This window comes from Pelophylax lessonae (assembly GCF_965119305.1).
Source record: "Pelophylax lessonae genome assembly, chromosome: 12".
Lineage (NCBI taxonomy): Eukaryota > Metazoa > Chordata > Amphibia > Anura > Ranidae > Pelophylax > Pelophylax lessonae.
In genome coordinates, this window is record NC_138779.1 from 50,054,283 (window position 1) to 50,078,297 (window position 24,015).

The 24,015-nt window shown below is 42.3% G+C and overlaps 1 protein-coding gene across 4 annotated transcripts in view; it reads left to right on the forward strand.

Annotated features, from left to right (window-relative positions):
* Positions 1-24,015, forward strand: part of KIRREL3 (kirre like nephrin family adhesion molecule 3) — a 1,274,477-nt gene that overhangs the window by 112,419 nt on the left and 1,138,043 nt on the right. The window lies entirely within an intron of this gene.

Below are 24,015 nucleotides of genomic sequence, written 5' to 3' on the forward strand. Positions count from 1 at the left end.
AAAGCAAATGATGGGAAAGAAAAAGAGCAAAGAGAGATAGATAGATGGAGAGAATGAGAGAGAGAGAGAAGAAAGAAAAAGAGATTCTCTTCCAGGATAGGTATTCGAATTACAGCCACCTAGGATGTCTTTCCTGGCCCCTCCATACATTTTTGATCTGTTGCAGTGTGTTAAGGCCTATTGTTAAACTAGAAAATTGATCTTGGAAAGAGCAAGGGAGGGTTATAGCCCCTGTAATTGTCTTCTCCGATCCGTTTTCTATTGTGGAGATTTCCCTTTACTTCCTGTCTCATAGCCAAAACGGGAAGTGAGAAAAAAATCTCTCCAAAGTGAGGAAATCCCTGCTTGTCACTAGGGTTACCAGAACAAGTGTCCCCATTGGAGGTGTGAAGCCGGCATAGAGAAGAGGTGGATTCAATGTTTCCTCAAGGTGTGAAATAATACCTGTGTGAGAATTCTCAGATGGAGGCTATTTTTTGCACTGCCCACTATCCAGCTGTCACTAGCAGGGGAGTGCAATATATAGTATTTGTGGTGCAGAGTATTAAGGCCTTTGTCCTCTTCATATTGTAATCAGTATAAACGTGTTGGTGCACAGTCAGCATATCCCAACAGCCAAATGTGTCTAGATGTGCCTACTTTAAACATCCTAAAACATTCCTCTGGTGAATGCACCATGGTGATATCATGGGTTCCTTCCAGACCCAATAAAGTGAATTTATAACTGAAGTGCCACACTGCGGCAATCATGCTTTGGGGTTGTATTGCAGCCAGTGGCACAGGGAACATCTCACGAGTAGAAGGAAAAATGGATTCAATAAAATCTCAGCAAATTTTGGATGGTAACTTGATGCCATCTATGAAAAAGCTGAAGTTAAAGAGAGGATGGCTTCTACAAATGGATAATGTTCCTAAACACACCTCAAAATCCACGGGGGATTACATCAAGAGGCGTAAACTGAAGCTTTTGCCATGGCCTTCACAATCTCCTGACCTCAACATAATTGAAAATCTATGGATAGACCTTAAAAGAGCAGTGCGTGACAGACAGCCCAGAACTCTCAAAGAACTGAAAGACTTTTGTAAGGAAGAATGGGCAAAGATACCTCAAACAAGAATTGAAAGACTCTTGGCTGGCTACAAAAAGCATTTACAAGCTGTGATACTTGCCAAAGTACAAGATATTAACTCTGCAGGGTGCCCAAACTTTTGCAGATGCCATTTTTTTGTTTTCTGTTATTTTGAAAGTGTAAATGATGGAAATAAAATCTAATTTTTGTTGACATATAAGAATGTCTAATCTGTAATTTGATGCCTTTTGGAGATTTTTCCATCTTTCCTTGGCTTCTTTATGCACATTAATACAAATTTTAACCTGGGGTGCCCAAACTTTCGATCACCACTGTACATGGTTTCATTGTTCCATTTTCTTATACCCTGGTGAAGGGCAGTGTTGCAGCCCTGAAACGTGTTGGATTTATTGGAATAAACTTGAATATTATGGTGTGGCACTTCACTTCCAGTTTTACCTTTTCCTACCACAACCCAAAGTGAACGTAGACAGCTTTCGGTGTGCAGAGGCTGCCAGCTCATTGTTTAGATTTTCTATATCTACCCCACTGCCATACTACAGGATGATAGCATTAATATAAAAAAAACATATTAAGTAACCTCAGGGTTCTGGCTCTATTTATCCACTTTCCCAAGCTTCCAGGTTCGATTGGCAGGGTTCCATTTTAAATCCATCTGATGATAAGGCTTTGCATTGTGCAGTGGCGCTCAGATCATATCCATGCACACACAAACTGACACAATAAAAGCGATTGTTTACATTGGAAGTCGCTGCTCTTGCATTATTTGCTGGGTTGCCAATAAAAGAAGAGTTAGCGGCATAATGGACGAGGGAGCTGGCAGCATTGCGGTTTCTCTTTGAAGTGGTCGGGTTCAGGAAGGTTTAGGAAGAAGATGTGTAGGAGTTTATGCTGCTTTTCAATGACCGCATGAAAATACTTGCAGCCCGCTGGGCCGCCATTGTTCTCTCAGGCATATGGTTTAGCTGATAAAAAACAGAGAAAAAAAATGGAAGATTGTGACCCCTGGACCCAGACTGACAACTTCACAGACAAACAACACAACAGGATGTTTCTATCTGTCAGGCCGCCTTATCTTTTCTGCTCACTGACATTTCTCTGCTCACCGGGAGAAGAAAACCGCAGAGTCTGACCTGCAAATAACACTCCAAGCTCGACACTAACGAACATAACGCTCCTGACACTTTGTATCAGTGGAAGGGCCAGACAATTAGACATCACACACTTACATTAACACAGCCGGGCTACACACATGATAGAGAGAAGAGTCCAGAAAAACTGACCAATCAAAATTTTGGTTTTAAAAGACGTTTTGTTCCCAAAAAAGGTGACCAAACTTCTACTTACCCTAAATGTTGTCAGTATCTGTATCCCTGCCCCACTCCCTGCCTGCTCCTAGGAGTGCTAATGAACATTATCGCATTGGTGATACACTCTGAGTGCTCCTCTTAGTAAATCTCACATAAGAAACTGCCCTTCCCACATACTAGTTTATAAGGCAAGCTTACAGCCTGATTTTCATTTTCATTTGGTGTTCAGAGGCTAAGGCTGGCCATACATTATACCATTTTTTTGTACAAATTTTCCTTTAGATTTACCAAAACTATATAATATGAGGTCAAACCTAAACACTTCCAATTTGTATGCAGTCAGGTAGGCTCTTGCACTACATAGTTAAAAGGTAAATCTAAAGGACATGGAATAAGAAAATCGTATAATGCATTACCAACTTAACATTAAAGAAAGGTTTTAATCCCCCCTCCCCCCCCCCCCATTACACAAATGCTAAAAAGTTGTATTATAACTTTCACCCTGGTGTTAGTTTTGTGTTGCAAGGCAGCATTTCCTGGTTTCAAGCCTAGGCTGGGATCCCCTAACTCCTGGGATTGCCTCCTGTCTCAGCTATCCCAGCAGGCAATGAGGTTGATTTACTAAACTGAGAGTGCAATATCCAGTGCAGCTCTGTATAGGAACCAATCAGCTTCCATTTTTTTTATTTTTTTGGTCAAAGCTTAATTGAGCAAGCTGAAATTAGAAGCTGATTGGCTACCATGTACAGCTTCACCAGATTTTGCACTCTCCGGTTTTAGTAAATCAACCCCAATGTGTTAGTAAGCTGAAACTTTGCGATGTATCTGTGCACAAGATTTCCACACAAAGGGCATGGGGCGCTATAATGTCTATCCACCAGAAGGTGGCGGCACTTGTGTGCCTGCATGGAAACCTACCGCGTGTGCACAGATGTACTGCCTTTTACTGCCAGCTCTCAAAATACCTTGGGGGGGGGTGCATTCTTATGCTGTAAAGTTACTCTTTAATAGGGAATTTCAAGTATGGATATGTTATATATAGCTATATTGTTCCAGCTTGGTGTACCAGTGTAAATATGCATTTACCACACCTAAGCTGATGCCCCTGGAAGCTGGAAATCAGAAAACTACTCCAGTGACCTCTATTTGTTTCTGGGTCCGTGCTGAGTGGCTGGCCGGCTACATTGGGCACACAGGAGGTTGGCCGCTCAGCATGGGCGCCATTCAGATATTGCTTTGCTTATAAGTGATCAAAAAATAGTTTCATACGTTTACAAGGGCTTATGTGGAATCTATGTTTATCAGAGGACAAAGTACTGATTACAGTGTTTAAAAAGGAAATCTGTTATGAAATAAATAAGTAGGTGCCATGATCTCCTTCTGAAACCTCTAATACCTTGGTTGTCATGTCTAACCCCTGGCTTCAATGTCTTCAGAGTCACCGAACCAGGACAAGCGTGCAGATTAATATTTTTGTTTTAATGATGTCGGAAGCATGCGGCACTGAAACCAGAGGATCAGCACGGCAGCCAGTCAGCTAGCATGTTTAGGGAGCAGAGGTCATCAATGGCAACTAATATATTCTTTCCTCTCAGTTCTGTCAAGGGGCCAATATACAGAGAAGGATCCCTCTGCCCGGCTATATATTTATTTCAAAAGGAAGAAACATGAAAGCCCACCTTTTCTCCATTAGGCCTCATGCACACAGGGCATTTTTACTGCTGCTTTAAGGAGCGTCAGACATTTTTTTTTTTAAAAAGAACCCAGGGCCAGTGCGTTCTGGAGCAGCAGCGTTAAGCTGTAAAAACGCTTGACGATGCTAAAGGCTGCATACAGCGTCAGACATTTTTAAGCTGTAGTAGTTGGATTCGAGGTTGGAAAATAGAATAGGCCATAGAAAGGCTGATAAACGTGCCTAAAACATGCATTAACGCCAATACAAAATGCTTCCGAACTGGCTTTGCAGTTCGTTTTTTTCAAATGCCCCGTGTGCATGAGGCCTGAGGCCCCATGCACACGGGGCGTTAGAAAAAACGTACGTCAAAGTTAGTTCTGACGCCGGAAAAAGCAGCTGTAAAAACGTGCTTTCAGTAGCTTTTTCCATTGGCGTTATTGCACGTTTTGCCACGTTGCTTTTAGCAGCGTTTTTTTTTCTTCCATTCAAAATCAATGGTTCCCTATGGGAGCCTATTGATTTGAATGGAGGTCGCACCGCAACACCGCAAGTCGGATCCGACTTGCGGGGCGACTTGCGCTGTGAGAATCTTGAGGGGGAACTCCACGCCAAAATGGGAAAAAAACGACGTGGGGGTCCCCCCCAGGGTTCCAAACCAGGCCCTTCGGGTCTGTTATGGAATTTGAGGGTAGCCCCATGCCGAAAAAACGGCATGGGGTCCCCCCCAAAATCCATACCAAACCCTTATCCGAGCATGCAGCCCGGCAGGCCAGGAAAGGGGAGGGGACGAGCGAGCGGCCCCACCCCCCCTGGACCACACCAGGCCACATGCCCTCAACATGGGGGGGTGTTGGTGCTTTGGGGCAGGGGGAGCTCTGCACCCCCCACCTCAAAGCACCTTGCCCCCATGTTGATGAGGACAAGGGCCTCATCCCCACAACCCTGGCCGGTGGTTGTGGGGGTCTGCGGGCAGGGGGCTCATCGGAATCTGGAAGCCCCCTTTAACAAGGGGGCACCCCAGATCCTGGACCCCCTCCCTATGTGAATGGGTATGGGGTACACTGTACCCCTACCCATTCACCCCATAAAAGGCAGTGTATGGAAATAACGACAAGAGACGTTTTGGAAAGTTTATTAAAAATCTTCATCCGACTCTTCTTGTCTTCTCCTCTCCGGGGTCTTCTCCGGGGTCTTCTGCTCTTTTGCTGTCCGCCCTTCTTGTCTTCTCCTCTCCGGGTCTTCTGCTCTTTTGCTGTCCCCCTCTTCTTGTGTTCTTGTCTCCGGGGTCTTCTGCTGTGCCCTCTTCTGCTGTCCTCTCTTCTTTTCTTCTCCTCTCCGGTCTTCTGCTCTTTTGCTGTCGGCTGTCTTCTTCCTCCGATCCTCCTCCGACGACGTCTCCGCTGATTATGCCTATCTCCGGTCTCTTCAGCTTATTATATAGCCATTAGGGGCGTGGCCCCGATGACGTCATCTGGAGACCCCGCCCCCTCATGTCACAGATGACGGGCTGCATGCTCGGTTAAGGGTCTGGTATGGATTTTGGGGGGGACCCCATGCCGTTTTTTCGGCATGGGGCTACCCTCAAATTCCATAACAGACCCGAAGGGCCTGGTTTGGAACCCTGGGGGGGACCCCACGCCGTTTTTTTCCCATTTTGGCGTGTCGTTCCCCCTCAAGATTCCCACAGCGCAAGTCACCCCGCAAGTCGGATCCGACTTGCGGTGTTGCGGTGCGACCTCCATTCAAATCAATAGGATCCCATAGGGAACCATTGATTTTGAATGGAAGAAAAAAAAACGTATAACGTGGCTTAACGCACGTTAAGCAACGTTATAGCAAAGTTATTCAGCTTTTAGCAGCGTCAGGCGTTTTTAACGCTGTAACGCTGGTCCTCAGAACGCGCAGGTGGTGGGTTCTTGTTGCAGCCTAAAAACGTCTAAGCCACTTACAGCTCAAAAACGTCTGAGTGTGCATGAGGCCATAGAATAACATGGAGGGGCGTTTTTAGGCTGCAAAAAGAAAACGCCTGACGCTGCTTACAGCGGCGTTAAAAAAGGTCTCGTGTGCATGGGGCCTTAGAATCAGAAGCAGTAATGGCATCATAACTCTGGGCTCACAATGCCGCTGCTATTGCCCCCATGTTCTGGTGCATGGGCAAGACTCTGATGTCCACAAAAAAACATGTAGTGGACCCTCAATAGCCTCTGATGGAGATGGCGGCCAAAGCGTCCCACAGCCACACAAGCCAAGGAGAAGGCCACTGTGGTAATGTTGTGTTTTTGAATATTTGTTACTTTGTTTTGTGACATTAGTCCAATGCATAAGCTCTACTAAAGGTGTTCATGTCACAGGAACACATCTCCTATGCTGCGGTCTTGGCATTTTGTAATGGATCTTAGTTTTAGGATTGCCCTTAAGATGAATCTTTTTATTGGCCTGCAGGGGCCTATGGCGATGTTGCTGTGAAGCTCAATCTTATAGTTACACCTCTGGCTGAAAATCTGTTCCAGCAGCTGTCAGTGCAGAATCTTATAAGAGGATCTTCCGCCGGCTTCTCCTCCTGGAATAAACTGCATTTATGATCCAGCTGTGATTCACTGCAAGCCATGCAAAAATAGAGTCTATGAAGACACTAGCTGGGCAGTATATAAACAGCAAGGCACACCCGCTGGGCTGAGGGGCCGCAGGTGGTCCCTCTAATGACTCTTGTACGGCCCGGGAAGGATAAATCAATAGTCTTCTCTCCTCGGAGATTTCTGACTCTGTATGCACACTGTCAGCGATGACAGGCAGTACACAGGCACCCTATGTGCTGTGAAGCTGTGTTGGTGGAAATATGGTTTTTAAAAGATTTTTAAAAATTTTTAAAGCAGATCTGTATTCCTTAATCACCCCCTCCTATGAGCCACAAGTCTTTTTTTTTTATATAGTGCTCTAAAATGCCTAAATCTTTGTTGAGAAATTGGCCTTTTGTAATGCCTGTTGGTATTGTTGTAAGTTGCGCTTTTTTGTATTACTCTATACAGGGCTTTTTTTCTGCAGGAAATAGGTGCAGGAACTTCCCACCTTTTGAGTGACCCCTTGTCTCTGCCCCCTATCTACCTCCAAGAACTGTCCCTTGATTCCACCCCCTACCCACCTCTCAGTACTGTCAAAGCCCCTGCGTGCTTGTATGCATGCCTGACAACATTGGGGCATGCTCCTAATGAGACAATGGATGTGTCCTTGGGTATGTCCTCCCAGATCTGGACCAGTGCATCACTGAGCTCCTGAACAAAAACTGAGGTGCAACCTGGTGGCGTCAGATGGAGCGAAACATAATGTCCCAGAGGGGTTCTATTGGATTTAGGTCAGGCGAGCAAGGGGGCCATTCAATGTTATCAATTCCGTCATTCTCCAGGAACTAGCTGCATACTCTCACCACATGTGGCCGGTTATTGTCATGTACCAGGTGGAACCCATGACACACTGCACCAGCGTAGGATCTGACACCTATTACTAATGGCAGTCAGGGTGCCATTATCTAGCCTGTAGAGGTGTGTGCATCCCTCCTTGGATATGCCTCCCCAGACCATCACTGACCCACCACCAAACCCGTCATGCTGAACGCTGTAACAGGCAGCATAACATTCTCCACGGCTTCTGCAGACCCTTTCACATATGTCACATGTGCTCAGGGTGAACCTGCTTTTATCTATGAAAAGCACAGGGTACCAGTGGCAGATCTGCCAATTCTGGTGTTCAATGGCAAATGGCAATCAAGCTCCACGATGCCGGGCAGTGAGCACAGGGCCAACTAGAGGATGTTGGACCCTCAGGCCACCCTCATGAGGGCTCTGGCAGTGCTCATCCTGTTCCTCCTTGCACAAAGGAGAAGATACCGGTCCTGCTGATGGGTTAAGGACTTTCTACGGCCTTGTCCAGCTCTCCTAGAGTAACTCCCTGTCTCCTGGAATCTCCTCCATGCTCTTGAGACTGTGCTAGGAGACACAGCAAACCTTCTGGCAATGGCACGTATTGATGTGCCATCCTGGAGGAGTTGGACTGCCTGTGCAACCTCTATAGGGTCCAGGTAACGCCTCATACTACCAGTAATGACACTGACCCTAGCCAAATGCAAAACTAGTGAAAAACAGTCAGAAAGATGAGTAGAAAAAAAAAATGTCAGTGGCCTCCACCTGTAAAACCGTTCCTGTTTTGGAGGTTGTCTCATTGTTGCCCATCTAGTGAACCTGTTGTCAAATATATTAACACCAATGCAGCTGAAACTGATTAACAACCCCCTCTGCTATTTAACTGACCAGATCAATATCCCAGGAGTTTAATTGACTTGATGCTTTGTATTAAAGTATTCCTTTAATTTTCCTTTAATTTCTTTGAGCAGGGTGTGTATATATATATATATATATATATATATATATATATATATATATATCAATAACAAACAAATGGCTCTTGCCACCCACCTATAACTGGCCTTCACAGCTAGGAGCACATGGAAGGGCAAGGCATGCAAAATGAAGAAAATTTCCAGCTCAACTCACCACCCGAATTACCTGTCTAACAGTTTGCGTTATAAAGAGGGGTTTAGTTAGCACACATTTGCAAATACATGTGCAGCTGCAGAGCCGCTCCAAGGCACTCCAATATTTCTGCAGTCCAATTCTTGTAGACTTATAAGAACCTCCACAGTGGAAGCACATGTGTTCTAATGGACAGATAGAGTGCAGGTGAGCCTAGAAGCAGCCCATCCCTCCCTAAAATCACAGGGGCACACTGGACACCCAGCACTTAGCACAATGGCAGCAAAGGTAAAGAAAATGTCCACATATACTTTGTCCCCATAAACGCCCATTAAATGGTGGTACACCCATATTCTCAATTGTATTCTTTCTAAGAAGGATGTATTCACACAATCAGAAATAAGCATTTATAGAAAATGTCAAAAATCTGGAATAATGCAAAATATGATAGCAACATGCAAAGTTACAGCAATGGCAAATGGTAAGATCATTCTAAATTCAGAAAAGACAAGAGGCAGATCTTCATCTGTTGCATACAGTGTAAATTAAATTTACTGACGTCCAAAGGCTAGATATGGGTGAGGTTAGGAACTTTGTATAGGTAAATCCTCCATTTCTATATCTGGGGGAATAATATCTTAATAAATATCTGGGTTGTCTCTGCCTCTCCTAAAAGTAACATTGAACTGTAATGAGAAAACCAACCTGGCATTTAGCTTGCTTCCATATGTAGTCAGATCATATACGGGTAAATTTATGTAAACCGCAGCCAGCTAAGCCTCTCGTGGATTATTATAAGCTGTAACTAACAAGGTCTCTCCTATACAGTATGTAAAACAACATTGTGTAAAGTTGATAGTTGCTAATTATTATGCAAATAAGAAACCTTCAACTGTATGTAATCCACAAAATAGAGATCTCAATAGCTCAGAGTCGCTTTTTGTTGGCCAACATCCTCATAGTGTTGTAAGAGGTAAAAAAAAAAGAACAATCTTGGTACATACACACTCCTCCAGCTCAGCTTGGAAGCCTTTCACTTCTACAATGCAATAGGAGTACTCAATTGACCAAGTGGGATGCCCCTTCACTGCATTATGGGATGCAGGAGATGGACCTCAGTATTGTGTGATTTTTCAGGCCCAAGAGTTTACAGAAAGGGCACAGATAAATCCTGTTCAGGATTACACATTTCATAATTACCCAAATCTGCGTTCAATTATTTTGAATATCAGTACAATGCCAGTTCACCTCAACGGATGTACGTTTTAGCGCACCACACTGCACAGTGTGAACCACTGTGTATTGAAAAAAAAAAAGAGAAGGTTCAGGTCCATTATAGACATGCCCCTTCAAAATAAGGCATGTGCATACTTATTTAAAGCGGAGTTCCACCTAAAAGTGGAACTTCCGCTCATTTGCTTCCTCCCCCCCCCCTCCGGTGCCACATTTGGCATCTTTCAGGGGGGGAGGGAGGAACGGGTACAAGTTTTTGACAGGTACCCTTTCCCACTTCCGGGAGACACCGTCCCTCAGAAGTTTGGCCCCTTCCTCCTTCCCCTGCCGCCGAGCCAATCCGAATGCGCAGCGTGGTTCACGCATGTGCAGTAGGGACCCGCCCGTGAAGCCGCAAGGCTTCACTGCCGGATTCCCTTACCGGCAATGGCGGCGGCAGCACCCAACAGTCGATGGAAACATCGCTGGACTCCAGGACAGGTAAGTGTCCTAATATTAATAGTCAGCAGCTACAGTATGTATAGCTGCTGACTTTTAATCTTTGGAGGGGGAGGCTGGAACACTGCTTCAATTTGGTGTGCTTTGTGTATTTCTTCTAGATCTGTGCAGTAATCCAGTGTGATCCTCTGTGCATGAACTTCCTGTAATAAAGACAGTTCACTGCTGCTCTCTCTCCTTGTGCAGGATGACTGGTCTTGTCTCCGCCCCCTAGTGGGTGTGCTGCTGGGCACCTCCCACAGTCCTCTTCTTTATATATGCTATGTACAGAACATTAAAGGAGCCACTGCTGCTTTTACAAGGTAATAGGTGTGCAGAGGCATTTGGTGCACACAGGGTGGCTTTATATCCTTTATGGCTATTGTGAAATGTAATTCAATGAAAGTTTTTGTGTCTGGAGTTCAGCCTTAAAGTTCAAATTTGCCCGACAGAATGTTTATCTACTATAAAGTGCGGTAATGAATACTTCTATACTAAAAGCTTAGTCATTATATAAACAGCGCACATTTAATGAGTAGAAGAAAAGCTTGCTCTGCAAGAAAGGCGACAAAATGAAAACAGTAATTAAATTTAGATTGTTAGGAATATAGTGAAAACACACTCATTAATCAGGAAATTTCATTTACACTCTGTTAATATAAATCTTAGTCTGAGGATGAATCTGTGCCACAAAGTGATACATTGTCATAGATGAAAAGTTCTAGATTCAGTAGGACAGATATATTGCCTGTGTACACTGCTGTGCATACGTCCAGATATATAATGGGGGGGTTGGATGGATTCTTATGACTGCAGATCGTCTGGGATCCTCTGTACAAAGACTAGACGCCAACTGTGGAATCAGGTGAACTGGTGCTGGTTAAAGACATTGATGTCAGTGGCCCTGGCCACTATTAAAAATCATGGGACCCCAGTACAGCCTACCTGACAGGAACCCCTCCAGTGCCTTCCCAAAAATGTTAACTGCCCTCACCCCTTCCCTATGCCTGGTGTCTCCCCATACACTGAGGAGGGTTGCTGCAAGCACAGAGGCTGCAGAACTACTGCAGCTGCCTCCATGCACCCAGACCTACATCCCCCCGCCCCTGAGATTAAAAAAAGGTAACTTCTCTTTCCAGCATCCTACAAATACTGAAGAGTGTGCCGCCTTCTGAAGTTCCTGGAAAATCTTGGCCTATAATGTACCGGTGATGTGACACTTTACAACACATAGCTCTCTCCTTTCCTCCCACCTCTCCCAATCAGTCACGGAGGGAGGCGCAGGTATGCTTTATAGGCTTTTGACCGATGCTGTTCTCTTGTACTCTGTTAACATGGCACTGTACTGGGGCCCGCCTACAGGCAGCCCTTGCTAAGCTTGGCATCCCTGCTGACCAAATGGGGCCCAGGCCCGATACAGGAGTACTGCCTGTACCCGATTCTATCAGCAGCCCTGCTGTAACATGTGGAGCTGAAAACAGTGCACAACGTCGAACTGTAGGTGACCTGTGAGTGGAAATATAAGTAGTGAATTTACTAACTAATTCCACTGCAAAATTACCTATTTTGACAAAGTAGAAAATCTCAATCTAGTTTAATGAACTGTTATACAAGTTTTGAAAATAAAATGTTTTACACTATTTGTTTTTTCATTTAAAGGTTTTCATCTAGGGGGTGTATTTAGGTATAAATGTTTATACTGAAGTGTGAATGTGATTCACAAATTCTTTATTATTTAAATTCAATGAAGTGGCAAGCAATCCAGTATAACAACAAACCACTAATCCATTTTGGCTAGCAAAGTCTTAGCTATCGCTAGTTTCATTACCTCTTGCTATTCAAAGATTGGTTGTATTGCAGATTTTTTTGGGGATCACTTATGGACTCCATTGTAAACACGGTGTGAGACCGGTGTTTCCACTTCAAGCATTGGAGGCAGAGCTAAGAATATAGATTTTTGTGAACCAAGCAATATATTTAGTTTTATTTAGTTTATTTAGATGGAGTGATCTTTGTATTTGCATTTATTTATTTATTTTTCATATTTAAATGTGATTGTTTACTATTGCTTTAACATTTCTTATTTTACTTTTTTTTTTTTTTTTTTTTTAACTGCTGTTCTATACAAGCCCATTGTTTGGCATAAAAAAGGTAGATGATAGGTGAAAGGAGCTTCTGTATTACTCAGGAGCTATTTAAGGCCTGTTTCAAGTTTTAAAGTTAAACCCTTTAAAACACCTTAATTTCCCATTCCTAATTTTGTTAACTAAAATATACAATTTTTAACTACATCAAAAAAAACCTGTCAATTTTGTTAATCCCTATCTGTGAGCTCCTGATTGGTTCTTTTATACTTCAGAGGTTCTATTGGGGAGATCTCTGCTCTAAATTCTGGGCTCTCCACACCTGCTGTGTCAATTAGGAAGGATTCTCATCATCTCTGCGCTGACTTCCCAGATCTGTACACCTGCAATTCTCATTATGAGGGGTTCCATCACCCCGACACTGAGTTCCCATATCTGAATACCTGCAATTCTCGTTGTGAGTGGTTCCATCACCGCTGCACTGAATTTCCAGGTCTGTACACCCACTGTGCCCATTATGAAGGGTCCCCCACCATTCCTGCTGTCTCTTCATTTGTTTTATTGTAACACTTTATATTATGAAAGGTGTAACAGGAGTGGTATTTTCGAGCAAAAAAAAAAAAAAAAAGAAAGAAAGAATGGCACAAGGTACACACAACGTACAATGTGAAGACCCTTTACTACAGTCTCCAGTTAGATGTGACCTGTACCTTATACCGGGCAGGGCTATTAATGTAAAACGTCACCAAAAGGGTCTACTCTGCCTTATTGGTATCAGTGGGTCACCCGTAACACTGATCACAGGCTACAATGATTATATTGTCACCTCTGATTCACAATACTGATTTAAACTTTAACCAGTTTTGGGATAAATAAGGTGGAAACCTCCAAAGGGATTCAGGTGTCACATCCAATGGTGCCATTATCTTGCTGAACATAATATGAAAAAATAAGGGCATGCCCACTTGAACAGACAGGTCAGTGCTACTACTTCTTTTGTCTTACAGAAGGAAGAGTCTGATGAGAATCCATGAGAATCTTGTACTTATAACATGAAGTATCTGCAAAATACATTGCATTTTGCAAAAAGCTATATTTGCCATTTGTACGTGTAACATGCTTGTTCACTCCTATTAAGTGATCTCATTACATTTTTTCCCCATAGTGTCAGTATTTTATATTTGCAAATGCTATGGGGTTTATTTACTAAAGGCAAATCCACTGTGCACCACAAGTGCACTTGGAAGAACAATCACTGTAAATTTGAGGGGAATCTCTGAAATGAGCAGAATCTCTGCTAATTTCTATCATCCAATCATGTGCAAGCAAAAATGCATTTGTTTATTTTTCTTGCATGTCCTCCTTAGATATACAGTGACTGAACTTCCAAGTGCAGTCGTAGTGCACAGTGGATTTGCCTTTAGTAAATAAACCCCTATGTACCTTCTAGCCATTGGTGGCCTTGATACTTTCAGTATCAGTGTTAATTCTGTGCGATGTGGAGGTTCGATATTCCACTATACAGCCAGCTGAATTCTGTGATCAGCCCACTTGGGGTTTACAGACTTTCACAATGGGAATTTCTAGTGATTAGATTAAAAAAAAAAAAATGACACGTGGTCAAAAGGCCCATATTATGAAGGCTTAATGAGAATTTGCTTCTTCGCTTAAATACTTCTATAAGCTAAAAATAGTAAACAGCCAATTTACAACAATGTGCAACCAATCTTTGTTTTGCTTACTAAAACTGCAGATTCAGCAACAATAAGATAGATAGATAGATAGATAGATAGATAGATAGATAGATAGATAGATAGATAGATAGATAGATAGATAGATAGATAGATAGATAGATAGATAGATAGATAGATAGATAGATAGATAGATAGATAGATAGATAGATAGATAGATAGATAGATAGATAGATAGATAGATAGATAGATAGATAGATAGATAGATAGATAGATAGAGAAGTTGGGTGGATGGATGGATACATATTAGATGTAAAGATTGACCGATAATAACATAATGAGATAGATAATGAATGGATGGACAGTCAGATAGATAGATAGATAGATAGATAGGGGTGTCTCATAGGATAGATGGATAGATTTAGGAGAAGATTTAGGAGAAGAATGTTAAGCCATACATGTGAAGATTTCAAGGCTTGTGCACCTATGGTTGTCTTAATAAATACCTGAACACTAACAGTGACTGTATCTTATAGGATGTAGTTGCTGTTTGGTGGATATTTTTCCCTTGGCTGAGTCGATTTTGAAATCCACTTTTGTTAACCGCTTGCCGACCGCCGCACGACTATTTACTGCAGCGGTCAGCCCCTCACAGGCAAAGCGACGTAGGGCTACGGCGCTAGCCTGTGAGGGTCTAGGGAGCGAGCGCGCGCTGCCGGAAGCGCTCCCGCGCGGTCACGAACCCCCCCGCCCGTGTGACCGGCGGACCCGATGTGCGTCGGTCACTCGCGATCGTCCATTAGAGCAGGAGAAAGGCAGGCGGCAAATGTAAACAAGCCGCCTGTCATTCTCCCCTGTGTAAGAATAGTGATCATACGGTTCTACTATGTAGGACCGTTGATCACTGTTCCTACACCTCAAGCCACAGCCAATCACAGTTAGAATCACGCCCCCAGGGACACACATAACCCCTCCCTCTCAAAAAAAAGTTAACCCCTTCACTGCCAGTGTCATTTTACAGTAACAGTGCATATGTATAGCACTGATTACTGTACTAATGTCACTGGTAACCCCAAAAGTGTCAAAAATGTCAGTCAAGGGTCCGATCTGTCCGCCGCAATGTCGCAGTACCGCAAAACAAATTGCAGATCGCCGCCATTACGCGTTAAAAAAAAAAACAACAAAAATGACAAAAATGACAAAAATCTTTCCCTTTGTTAGTAAACGCGATAACTTTTGCGCAAACCAATCAAAATACGCTTTTTGCAATTTTTTTACCAAACATATGTAGCATAAAACAAATTGGCCGAAAATGTTAAAAATTTTTGATTTTTACATTTTTTTTTGGGGAATTTTATATAAAAAATGTGAAAAATATTGTTATTTTTGCAAAATTCACGCTCTTTTTTTGTTTATAGCGCATGATCAAAAAATCGCACAGGTGATCAAATACCACCAAAAGAAAGCTCTGTTTGTGGGAAAAAAAGGACGTCAAATTTGTTTAGGTACAGCGTCGCACTACCGCGCAATTGTCCGTTAAAGTCATGCAGTGCCGAATCGCAAAATAGGCCCTGGTCAGGAAGGGGGTAAAATCTTCCGGGGCTTAAGTGGTTAAGCTGGGTGGTACTGTCAGGGTCACCCATATGGGGCTTGAATTTGGGTTGATTCATTAGCTTGTGTTGTTCTGGATTCAGGTGTGTTAGCTATTGGCAGATTGCTGGCTCTGCCAACCTCCCACAGTCCAGTTCTATGGTACGTCATACTTGGTTGTCCACATGAGAACTCCTATAACACTTGTACAATGTGATCATCTAAATGAATGTCATCCTTCAGAATATGACAGAAAATCTGATTAGCATAAAAGTTGCACATTGTTGAAGCGTACAGATAACGTGGTATATGTTGGCACTTTTTTCATGTACAATTAAAGAGGAAAATGTTAATTAAACACCTTCAGTTAATCATGGTACAGTGCTCCAATTATCCCAATTTCTGAAGCGGCTGCAAATCTTTCCGAACAACACTGCTCATTCAGTGCACACAGTATGGGGTGCGTTGGTTAGCAATGATTAAAAGCTGCCTCGCAGAACCCCAAATTACAACATCAATAGGACAGTGACACGTACATCCACGGCTGCAGATTCAGGCCCCGTGCCTTGGCACGCTGGGCTCTTGTTCACTGGTAATTTCCATTGTTTTGTGATCATAAATACACTATAGAAACAGGCAAGATAATTACAGAGCCTGCCTGGAGTATAGGGTGCCAAAATGTCGCTCGGGAACAATGCGGAAAAGCAGCTCAACAAACGCCAACCACGTAACACATTACAGATTGGTCTTTATTCATTAAAGGAGACTTAAATGCTCCCACAGATGCTGTATATTATTAATGCACAGACCAGCATACTCTGAAAATCTTCAATGCCAACATAATATACCCTGATTCTGCTCACATTAGTTCTGAGGTCTGCTTCTGACCTTTTTTTTTTTTTTAGTTGACTCCGCCTATCTCTCTCCTGATTGGCAAACTGTCTTTGATTGACAGCAGTGGGAGCCAATGGCACCACTGCTGTGTCAATCAGGAGGGAGAGTAAAATGTATTAAGATAAAAAAAACCTTCTGGCTTTACAACTCCTTTCAGTTTTTTCAATAAAGCTTTGACAATAAAACCTGAAAGCTGATTGGTTTCTATGTAGAGTAGCACCAGATCTTGCACATTCCAGTGTTAGTAAATAACCCCCCATACTGTCATATTTTAGACAGATTAGTGATTCAGTATTACTTCCTCCTCCACTATCTGAAAAACACACGGTGTTATATATAGTTTACTGAACGGGTCACTGCTTCCTCTTCCAGTATTTGATAGGATACACACTGTCAAATCATATACAGTACAGATGACTGATCCAGCACTGCTTCCTCCTCCAGTATCTGATAGGATACACACTGTCAAATCACATATAAATGACTGATCCGCCCACTATCCAACAAGACACACACTGTCCCCTTATATACAAATTACTGATCCGGCACAGCTTCCTCCTCCACTATCCAATAAGACACACATTGTCACCTTATATACAAATTACTAATCCAGCACTGCTTCCTCGCCCACTATCCAACAAGACACACACTGTCACCTTATATACAAATTACTAATCCAGCACTGCTTCCTCGCCCACTATCCAACAAGACACACACTGTCACCTTCTATACAAATTACTGATCCGGCACAGCTTCCTCCTCCACTATCCAACAAGACACACACTGTCACCTTATATACAAATTACTAATCCAGCACTGCTTCCTCCTCCACTATCCAACAAGACACACACTGTCACCTTATATACAAATTACTAATCCGGCACTGCTTCCTCCTCCGCTATCCATCAAGACACACACTGTCACCTTCTATACAAATTACTGATCCGGCACAGCTTCCTCCCCCACTATCCATCAAGACACACACTGTCACCTTCTATACAAATTACTGATCTGGCACTGCTTCCTCCTCCACTATCCATCAAGACACACACTGTCACCTTATATACAAATTACTGATTCGGCACTGCTTCCTCCTCCACTATCCAACAAGACACACACTGTCACCTTATTTACAGATTACTGATCCCGCACTGCTTCCTCCTCCACTATCCAACAAGACACACACCGTCACCTTATATACAAATTACTGATCTGGCACTGCTTCCTCCCCCACTATCCAACAAGACACACACTGTCACCTTATAAACAAATTACTGATCCAGCACTGCTTCCTCGCCCACTATCCAACAAGACACACACTGTCACCTTATATACAAATTACTGATCTGGCACTGCTTCTTCCTCCACTATCCAACAAGACACACACTGTCACCTTATATACAAATTACTGATCTGGCACTGCTTCCTCCTCCACTATCCAACAAGACACACACTGTCACCTTATATACAGGTTATGGATTCAGCACTGGTTCCTCCTTCCTACGAGCTGACAAGACACACATGTTCATCATATATACAGGACAATCATTCCCTTACTATTTACCTAGAATGTAGGATGGCATGGACAGGACCCTCAGTCTTCCTTGTGGTACCTTTTTATCATTGTGAATGTTATATTGTACAGCTTAAATGTTATACCATAGTCCATACGTTTAAATCCTGTTTGTAGAGCTTGCTTTATATAAGTCACCAATAATGTTTACATCTCCTGTACTGTGAATGATAATAGCATGTGGGACAGCGTAAGCTGCGGTTCACAAAACGCTGTGACCTCTTTGGTAAATTGCACAGCCGGCCCCGTGTGAAGGCCTTTTTTTTACCAGTTGGAGTTTAGCCTGAGATAACCACTTTTTAAACCTCCCATTTAGACAGGTACCTGCAGAGGGATCAGATTCCCAGTGTTAACAGCTGCCAAAGATCTTAAAATCATAAGCGCCTTATAAATCCCCACTGACAGCCCGTCCCAAAGAGCGGCGGGGGTAGAGGCTGCCGAGCAGAACAGATTATTAAAGCTCTCATTCTGCTCTTCTCCAGCTTATGGCGATCATAAAGCAGCCGCTTCATTCAATGCTCAGACTGTACACTCACCAGGCACTGTACTGGGAGGGAGGGGGAGGGAGTGAGACGCTGACATCATACTAATACAACAGGACTGGAATAGGAAATGAGCGTTGTCATCACTCCAGATTTCTTCTCTCACACACATGTACGTGTGTATACAATATATATATATATATATATATACATACATATATATATTTACACAATGTATATTCATATATCCTAGGTCTTGCAACACCACAAAACTGTTCCTTTATCAATGTTTCTTTGGACTGCAAACCTGTTACAAAATAAGGCAGGCTTTCAGTCCAAAAAAGTCCATCAAACAAGCATCTGATTGGGCTGTTGGTCTTCTATCATGTGACAGTTTCCCATAGGTACCTTTGTCCATCACTATTTAGAAGGCAGGTTCAATGAAATGTGTAGCATATGTTCACAGGGCATTTCCCTTTGGGCAATTAAACCCATTTGCTCACTTTTTTATTAACGGGGGATTTTTGTCCCTAATTTTATTTTGTTTTTTGTAATGCTTCCATTTCAGAGCATGGTTTTATAGGGCTTTCATTTATTTTTGGGGTATATTATATTGGTTTTATTTTATGTTGATTGGGCCTTCATTTTAGGTTAAACCATTTTTTTTCTTCTTTTTTGAACAAAAGCAGGCTTTTGTTTCAAGGGTGGTATTTTGGGGATTACATTTCTTTTGGGTTTCTGTTTTTTATGTTTATAGGGCCTTTTCTTAAGTTTGGGGTTTTCAAAGCACAGCATTTACTTGTTGCTGGCCATGTCTTCTGGAGCTGCCTTTTGTAGACAGTACACAGATGAATCGTTTGAAAGAAAGAAGTGCAGGAACAGTATCAACCTAAATCACCTCAAATTATATCATTCATTGTACTCCCTTTACCCGTAGGTACAATATAAGTTAGGTATACACCAGTTAGGTCTATTATACCTGGGTAAAATTGTCTTGCTGTTGGCCAATTTTACACCTATGTCTTTATAGTATCCTAATTCTTCTAATAAATCCCCAGCATGCACTCTCATTTTTTCTGTTGGCCAGTTTCATAGGCGGTACATTTGACGACACAAGCACGCTAGAGCTGCGGAATTGGATTCCTTTACCGCTTATTGTGATGCTGTTTGTAAGTACATTTTAAATAAATCTTTTCCTTGATCTAATGTACTTCACTATGAGCCTTTGTTCATTTCTTGGTGATGTTACAATGATGTGATGGTCGGGTCGAGTGGAAGATTTTTTTTTAGTATGTGATCTGAACCTATATCCATGTGGATCTTAGACTCAGAGTGATTACTGTTGGTCTGCTGGAGTGTGGAATTGCTTTTCTACTGTCACCCACCAAGGGATCCATTATACACTGTGCATCTCTATCCACTGTCTGGTAAGGAGATTGGAGTGCCTCACGGTGGTGCAGTGTGCTTCTACAATTCACATAGAAGTCGGTGGGGGATATTCATCTCTCCTTTATAGATACATCTACATTTGTATTTAAGCGCTTCATATAGACTTTCATATACATTAATATAGAAAGTTTGTAGCATTCTCCTACTTTCTCCAAACCAAAAAATAAGGTTTTGTCGAGATCTGGGTTTCAACTTTTAGGTGGTGGTTTTAAAAGTTAGGAATGAGGGTAAATTCAAAGTCCTGGTGAGAGAAGGGTAAAGTGACAGGGCTGGCCTAAAGCTGATCTGGAAATGGCAATTTTCTGGCAATTTCTACCACTTTTGGTCAAGCTGGAATGGAAATCCCAACTGAACACGGAAATGAGTGGTCTCAATCAACTTCCAGGAGATGGGATAGAAATTAACTGGATAGAACCCGGAGAAAAAATCAGATTGCTTTTGACAAAATTGTTTTTATTTTTATCTTTGATTGCAATTTTGTTTTTCCAACGCTGTCAATGTATTGCTTAGTTTGATTGAATTCAGGTAATTGATCTAACTTGGGGGTGGTAAAAGGCTTGTTTTTAGGCAACCACTTTGGTTAAAATGTTCAATTCCTAGCCGCAAGTGATTTAAGCTGCCTGGAAGATACCATGTGTATGGCCAGTTTAAGGGTTCAGTAAGGTTCAAGATTAGTATACATGGGGACACTAAAAGTGATTAGACCATGACACTCCTTTCAGATATGATAATTCTGCATTCAGAAACACCTAAGCATCTCTCATTTCCATTCTGCCATCCTTTCTCTTCACCTATGATGAGGACACAGCCTGCCCAAATGCACTTTGAACAGCCAGCTGAATCTGAATGTAATAGATTTCATAAAACTCAAAGGGAAGGTAAGTGGGCTCACTGAGTTCAGCATATACACAATGGGGTTGATTTACTAAAGGCAAATGTACTGTGCACTTTCTCCAGAGCTTAGTTAATGAGGTAAAACTTCACTTTGCAAAGAATACCCAATCAGGTGCAAGGAAAATAAATAAACAGCATTTCTGCTTGCACATTATTGGATGATAGAAATCAGTAGACCTTCCCCCTCAGATCTAACGCAACTGCACCTGCAGTGCACAGTATATTTGCCTTTAGTAAATCAACCCCAATTTTTCCTAAGTAGCACTGGCAGTTCACTGATAGATTTTTCTCATAAATTGTAGAATTCTTTTTAGAGAAAATGGGAAAAATGGCTGCTGTGGGCAACAGCCCCATGTTTTCCCCCCATTTTTTTATGCATAACGCTCAGGCAGTCCTGAGGATCATGGCACTCTGTGAGTTTTAAAGGCTGAAGCTACGCATGTCCACTGTAATGTTATGGTGTTGGCAGTCATATAAATGCTGAAATCACTTTTTCATTTTTTGTCATCTCGAATAAATCATTATTTTTTTCCCCTTCTGATAATCGGTGTTGAAGGCCCACCTTGGATTCCGTTTTTTAGCAAAATGGCATGTCTTTGTTTACAAATCTTAGAAGAGAAAAGTAAACCAGACAACAATGGGAGGAAGAGAGGTTGGCGAATTCGCCGAGGATTCAGCCAAACAAAAGGAGACGGGAGGGTGCAGCTGACAAGTATGAAGATGACAGCGAGAAGCCGGGCAGATAATAACACAGTAATAATAATAACATGCATTTATATAGACCCCTTTGATCCAAAACAAGAATACAATGCAATTCAAATGTATTCAAGGCAGCAAGCCGGAGAGGGATCCGCCGGAAAAAGATTTTTTTTCCTGACCACATTTAATTCATTAGCATCTCCATTATTCAACTCCTTGGTGTAATCTCTAATTAAACACAGCGCACAGACGCTCTATCTACAGAGAAGCACGACTCAAAACTTCTGCTCTCAATAACTGTACCATTATTTTTCCTACATTGTTAGAGGGAAAGAGAGAGAGGGAAAAAAAAAACTGTACAGCGTGAAACCTATTAACCGCCTGAATCGAGGCAGACAAATATAGGAGCAGGGAAAAGAAAAATAAACACAAAGGACTTTCGTTGGGGGTGCACATTTTTTTTTTTTTCCCAAGCTGTTATTTAAGATTTGCTCCGTTTCTAAAGAAGGCCTTTGTGGCCCATCACCTGCGGCTGAAATGAGACAAGAGTGAGCCGCCTGTGATAGCGCCACCTGGGCAGACACCGGTTAGAGAAGAAACAACGATGGCAAGATGGCTGAGAGGAAGAAAGCGATGTAACGAGAAGAGCTGAGACAAAATAAAATTCCAGGCCCTTAACAAAAAAGTTTAATTAACTGCAGATTTCTAATCCTAATTAGATGGTATCCTAGTCACATTTACTCTTTTTCTCGCAAGATTAGAAGTTAAATCATGCAGTGAAAAAAAAATATCACACTTCTGTGGCCAGATAGTTACACCATGTCACAAAGGTGACTCACCATCGCAGAGTGTAAAGGCTAATAAAGAAAAAGGGCACAGTGCGCTTGTGCGGACGAGTTGCGGCAGAAGTGTTGCTTGTAAGTCGCTTTGATGAGCTTGTAAGTGACACTCTGCTATAAGTGGGCATTAATTTCTGCTTAATGTAGCGTGCAGTGCCTGGTCGCCGCCAATGATGGCTTGCTGAACGCTACAGCCTTTCTGATCTATTTATTGCCCATTTCTGACACTCTATGCCAATGTTAGGAGTCATTTGCACAGCAAATAATCCTAGAGAGTGGAAAATTAGGTGGTCAGTGAATAGAGTATTTGAAAAGGAAAAGTCTGATTGGCCTGTATGGGCAACACAGACATTATTTCATTTAGACACTTTGGGGTTGATTTACTAAAGGCAAATAGACTGTGCACTTTGCAAAGTGCAGTTGCACTCAGCAAGTTCAGTTGCTGTAGAGTTTAGCAAATAAGGTAAAGTTTCACTTTACAAAAAATACCCAATCACAGGCAAGGAAAATAAAAACATTTTTTCCTGCACATGATTATATGATGGAAGTCAGCAGAGCTTCTGCTCAGTTATTAAGCTCTGGAGCAACTGCACTTTGCAAAGTGCACAGTCTATTTGCCTTTAGTAAATCCACCCCTTTGATATAGCTTGCAAACACTGACATAATCCTCAACTCCATGCAGGACAAGCTTCCAAGGTGGGGCACAGAGCTTCTGCAGAGCATGGCAAGTCGGGTGCAAAAATGAAATTATTGGAAGTAATGGGCAGAAGGCTGAGGCTGTAAAAAGAAAGAGTGTGTGGAGTGAAGTTGTCATTGCTGCGATATTTGATTCACTGTAAAACTTTATAAACTGTACCACTGATGGCAAGACCAATGTGTGTCCATTAGCTACCGGAGGAAATAAAGTGGAGAATGAATACAAGCGCAATGGCAACTTAGGCTACAAGGGAACCCATTAGGACACAAATACGACATTTGGCATCACTTACTAATTTTTGAAAGCACAATCTGTTCTTGCTATTTCTGGATTGCTAATTTATAAAGCTAAATAATACTGTTCTGATAAATTGCCTTCCCGGATTCCACCTTTCCCCCCTTCATCAATATGCTAATGATATTTTTATACAAAAACCTTTCCATTCTCTTTACATACCTTATTTTATTTTAAACCCAATTGGTCTCTGTGCTTCTCTATTCAATGCAGACAGATCATGGTTGATAGGAGGGGCCGGGAGGGCGCTGTAGATAACATCCTGAAAACATCACCGCACCCTACCTCAGTACTCTCAAGAGCTCTGATGCAAGCAGTGAGGTGGCTCTTGGAAGGAGTGATGCAAATGCCTTGATGGGTGAAAGTCCATAAGGGAAGTTCTGTGAAATGTGTGACACAGCAGTGCTTGCTTACAGGACATAGTGAAAATTTATCACAGAACTCAAGGAAGTAAATGTGTGAAGAGCTTCACAAAGTAAGTTTACAAATTTAAAGATCCTTCAAATTATTAAGAGAGGAG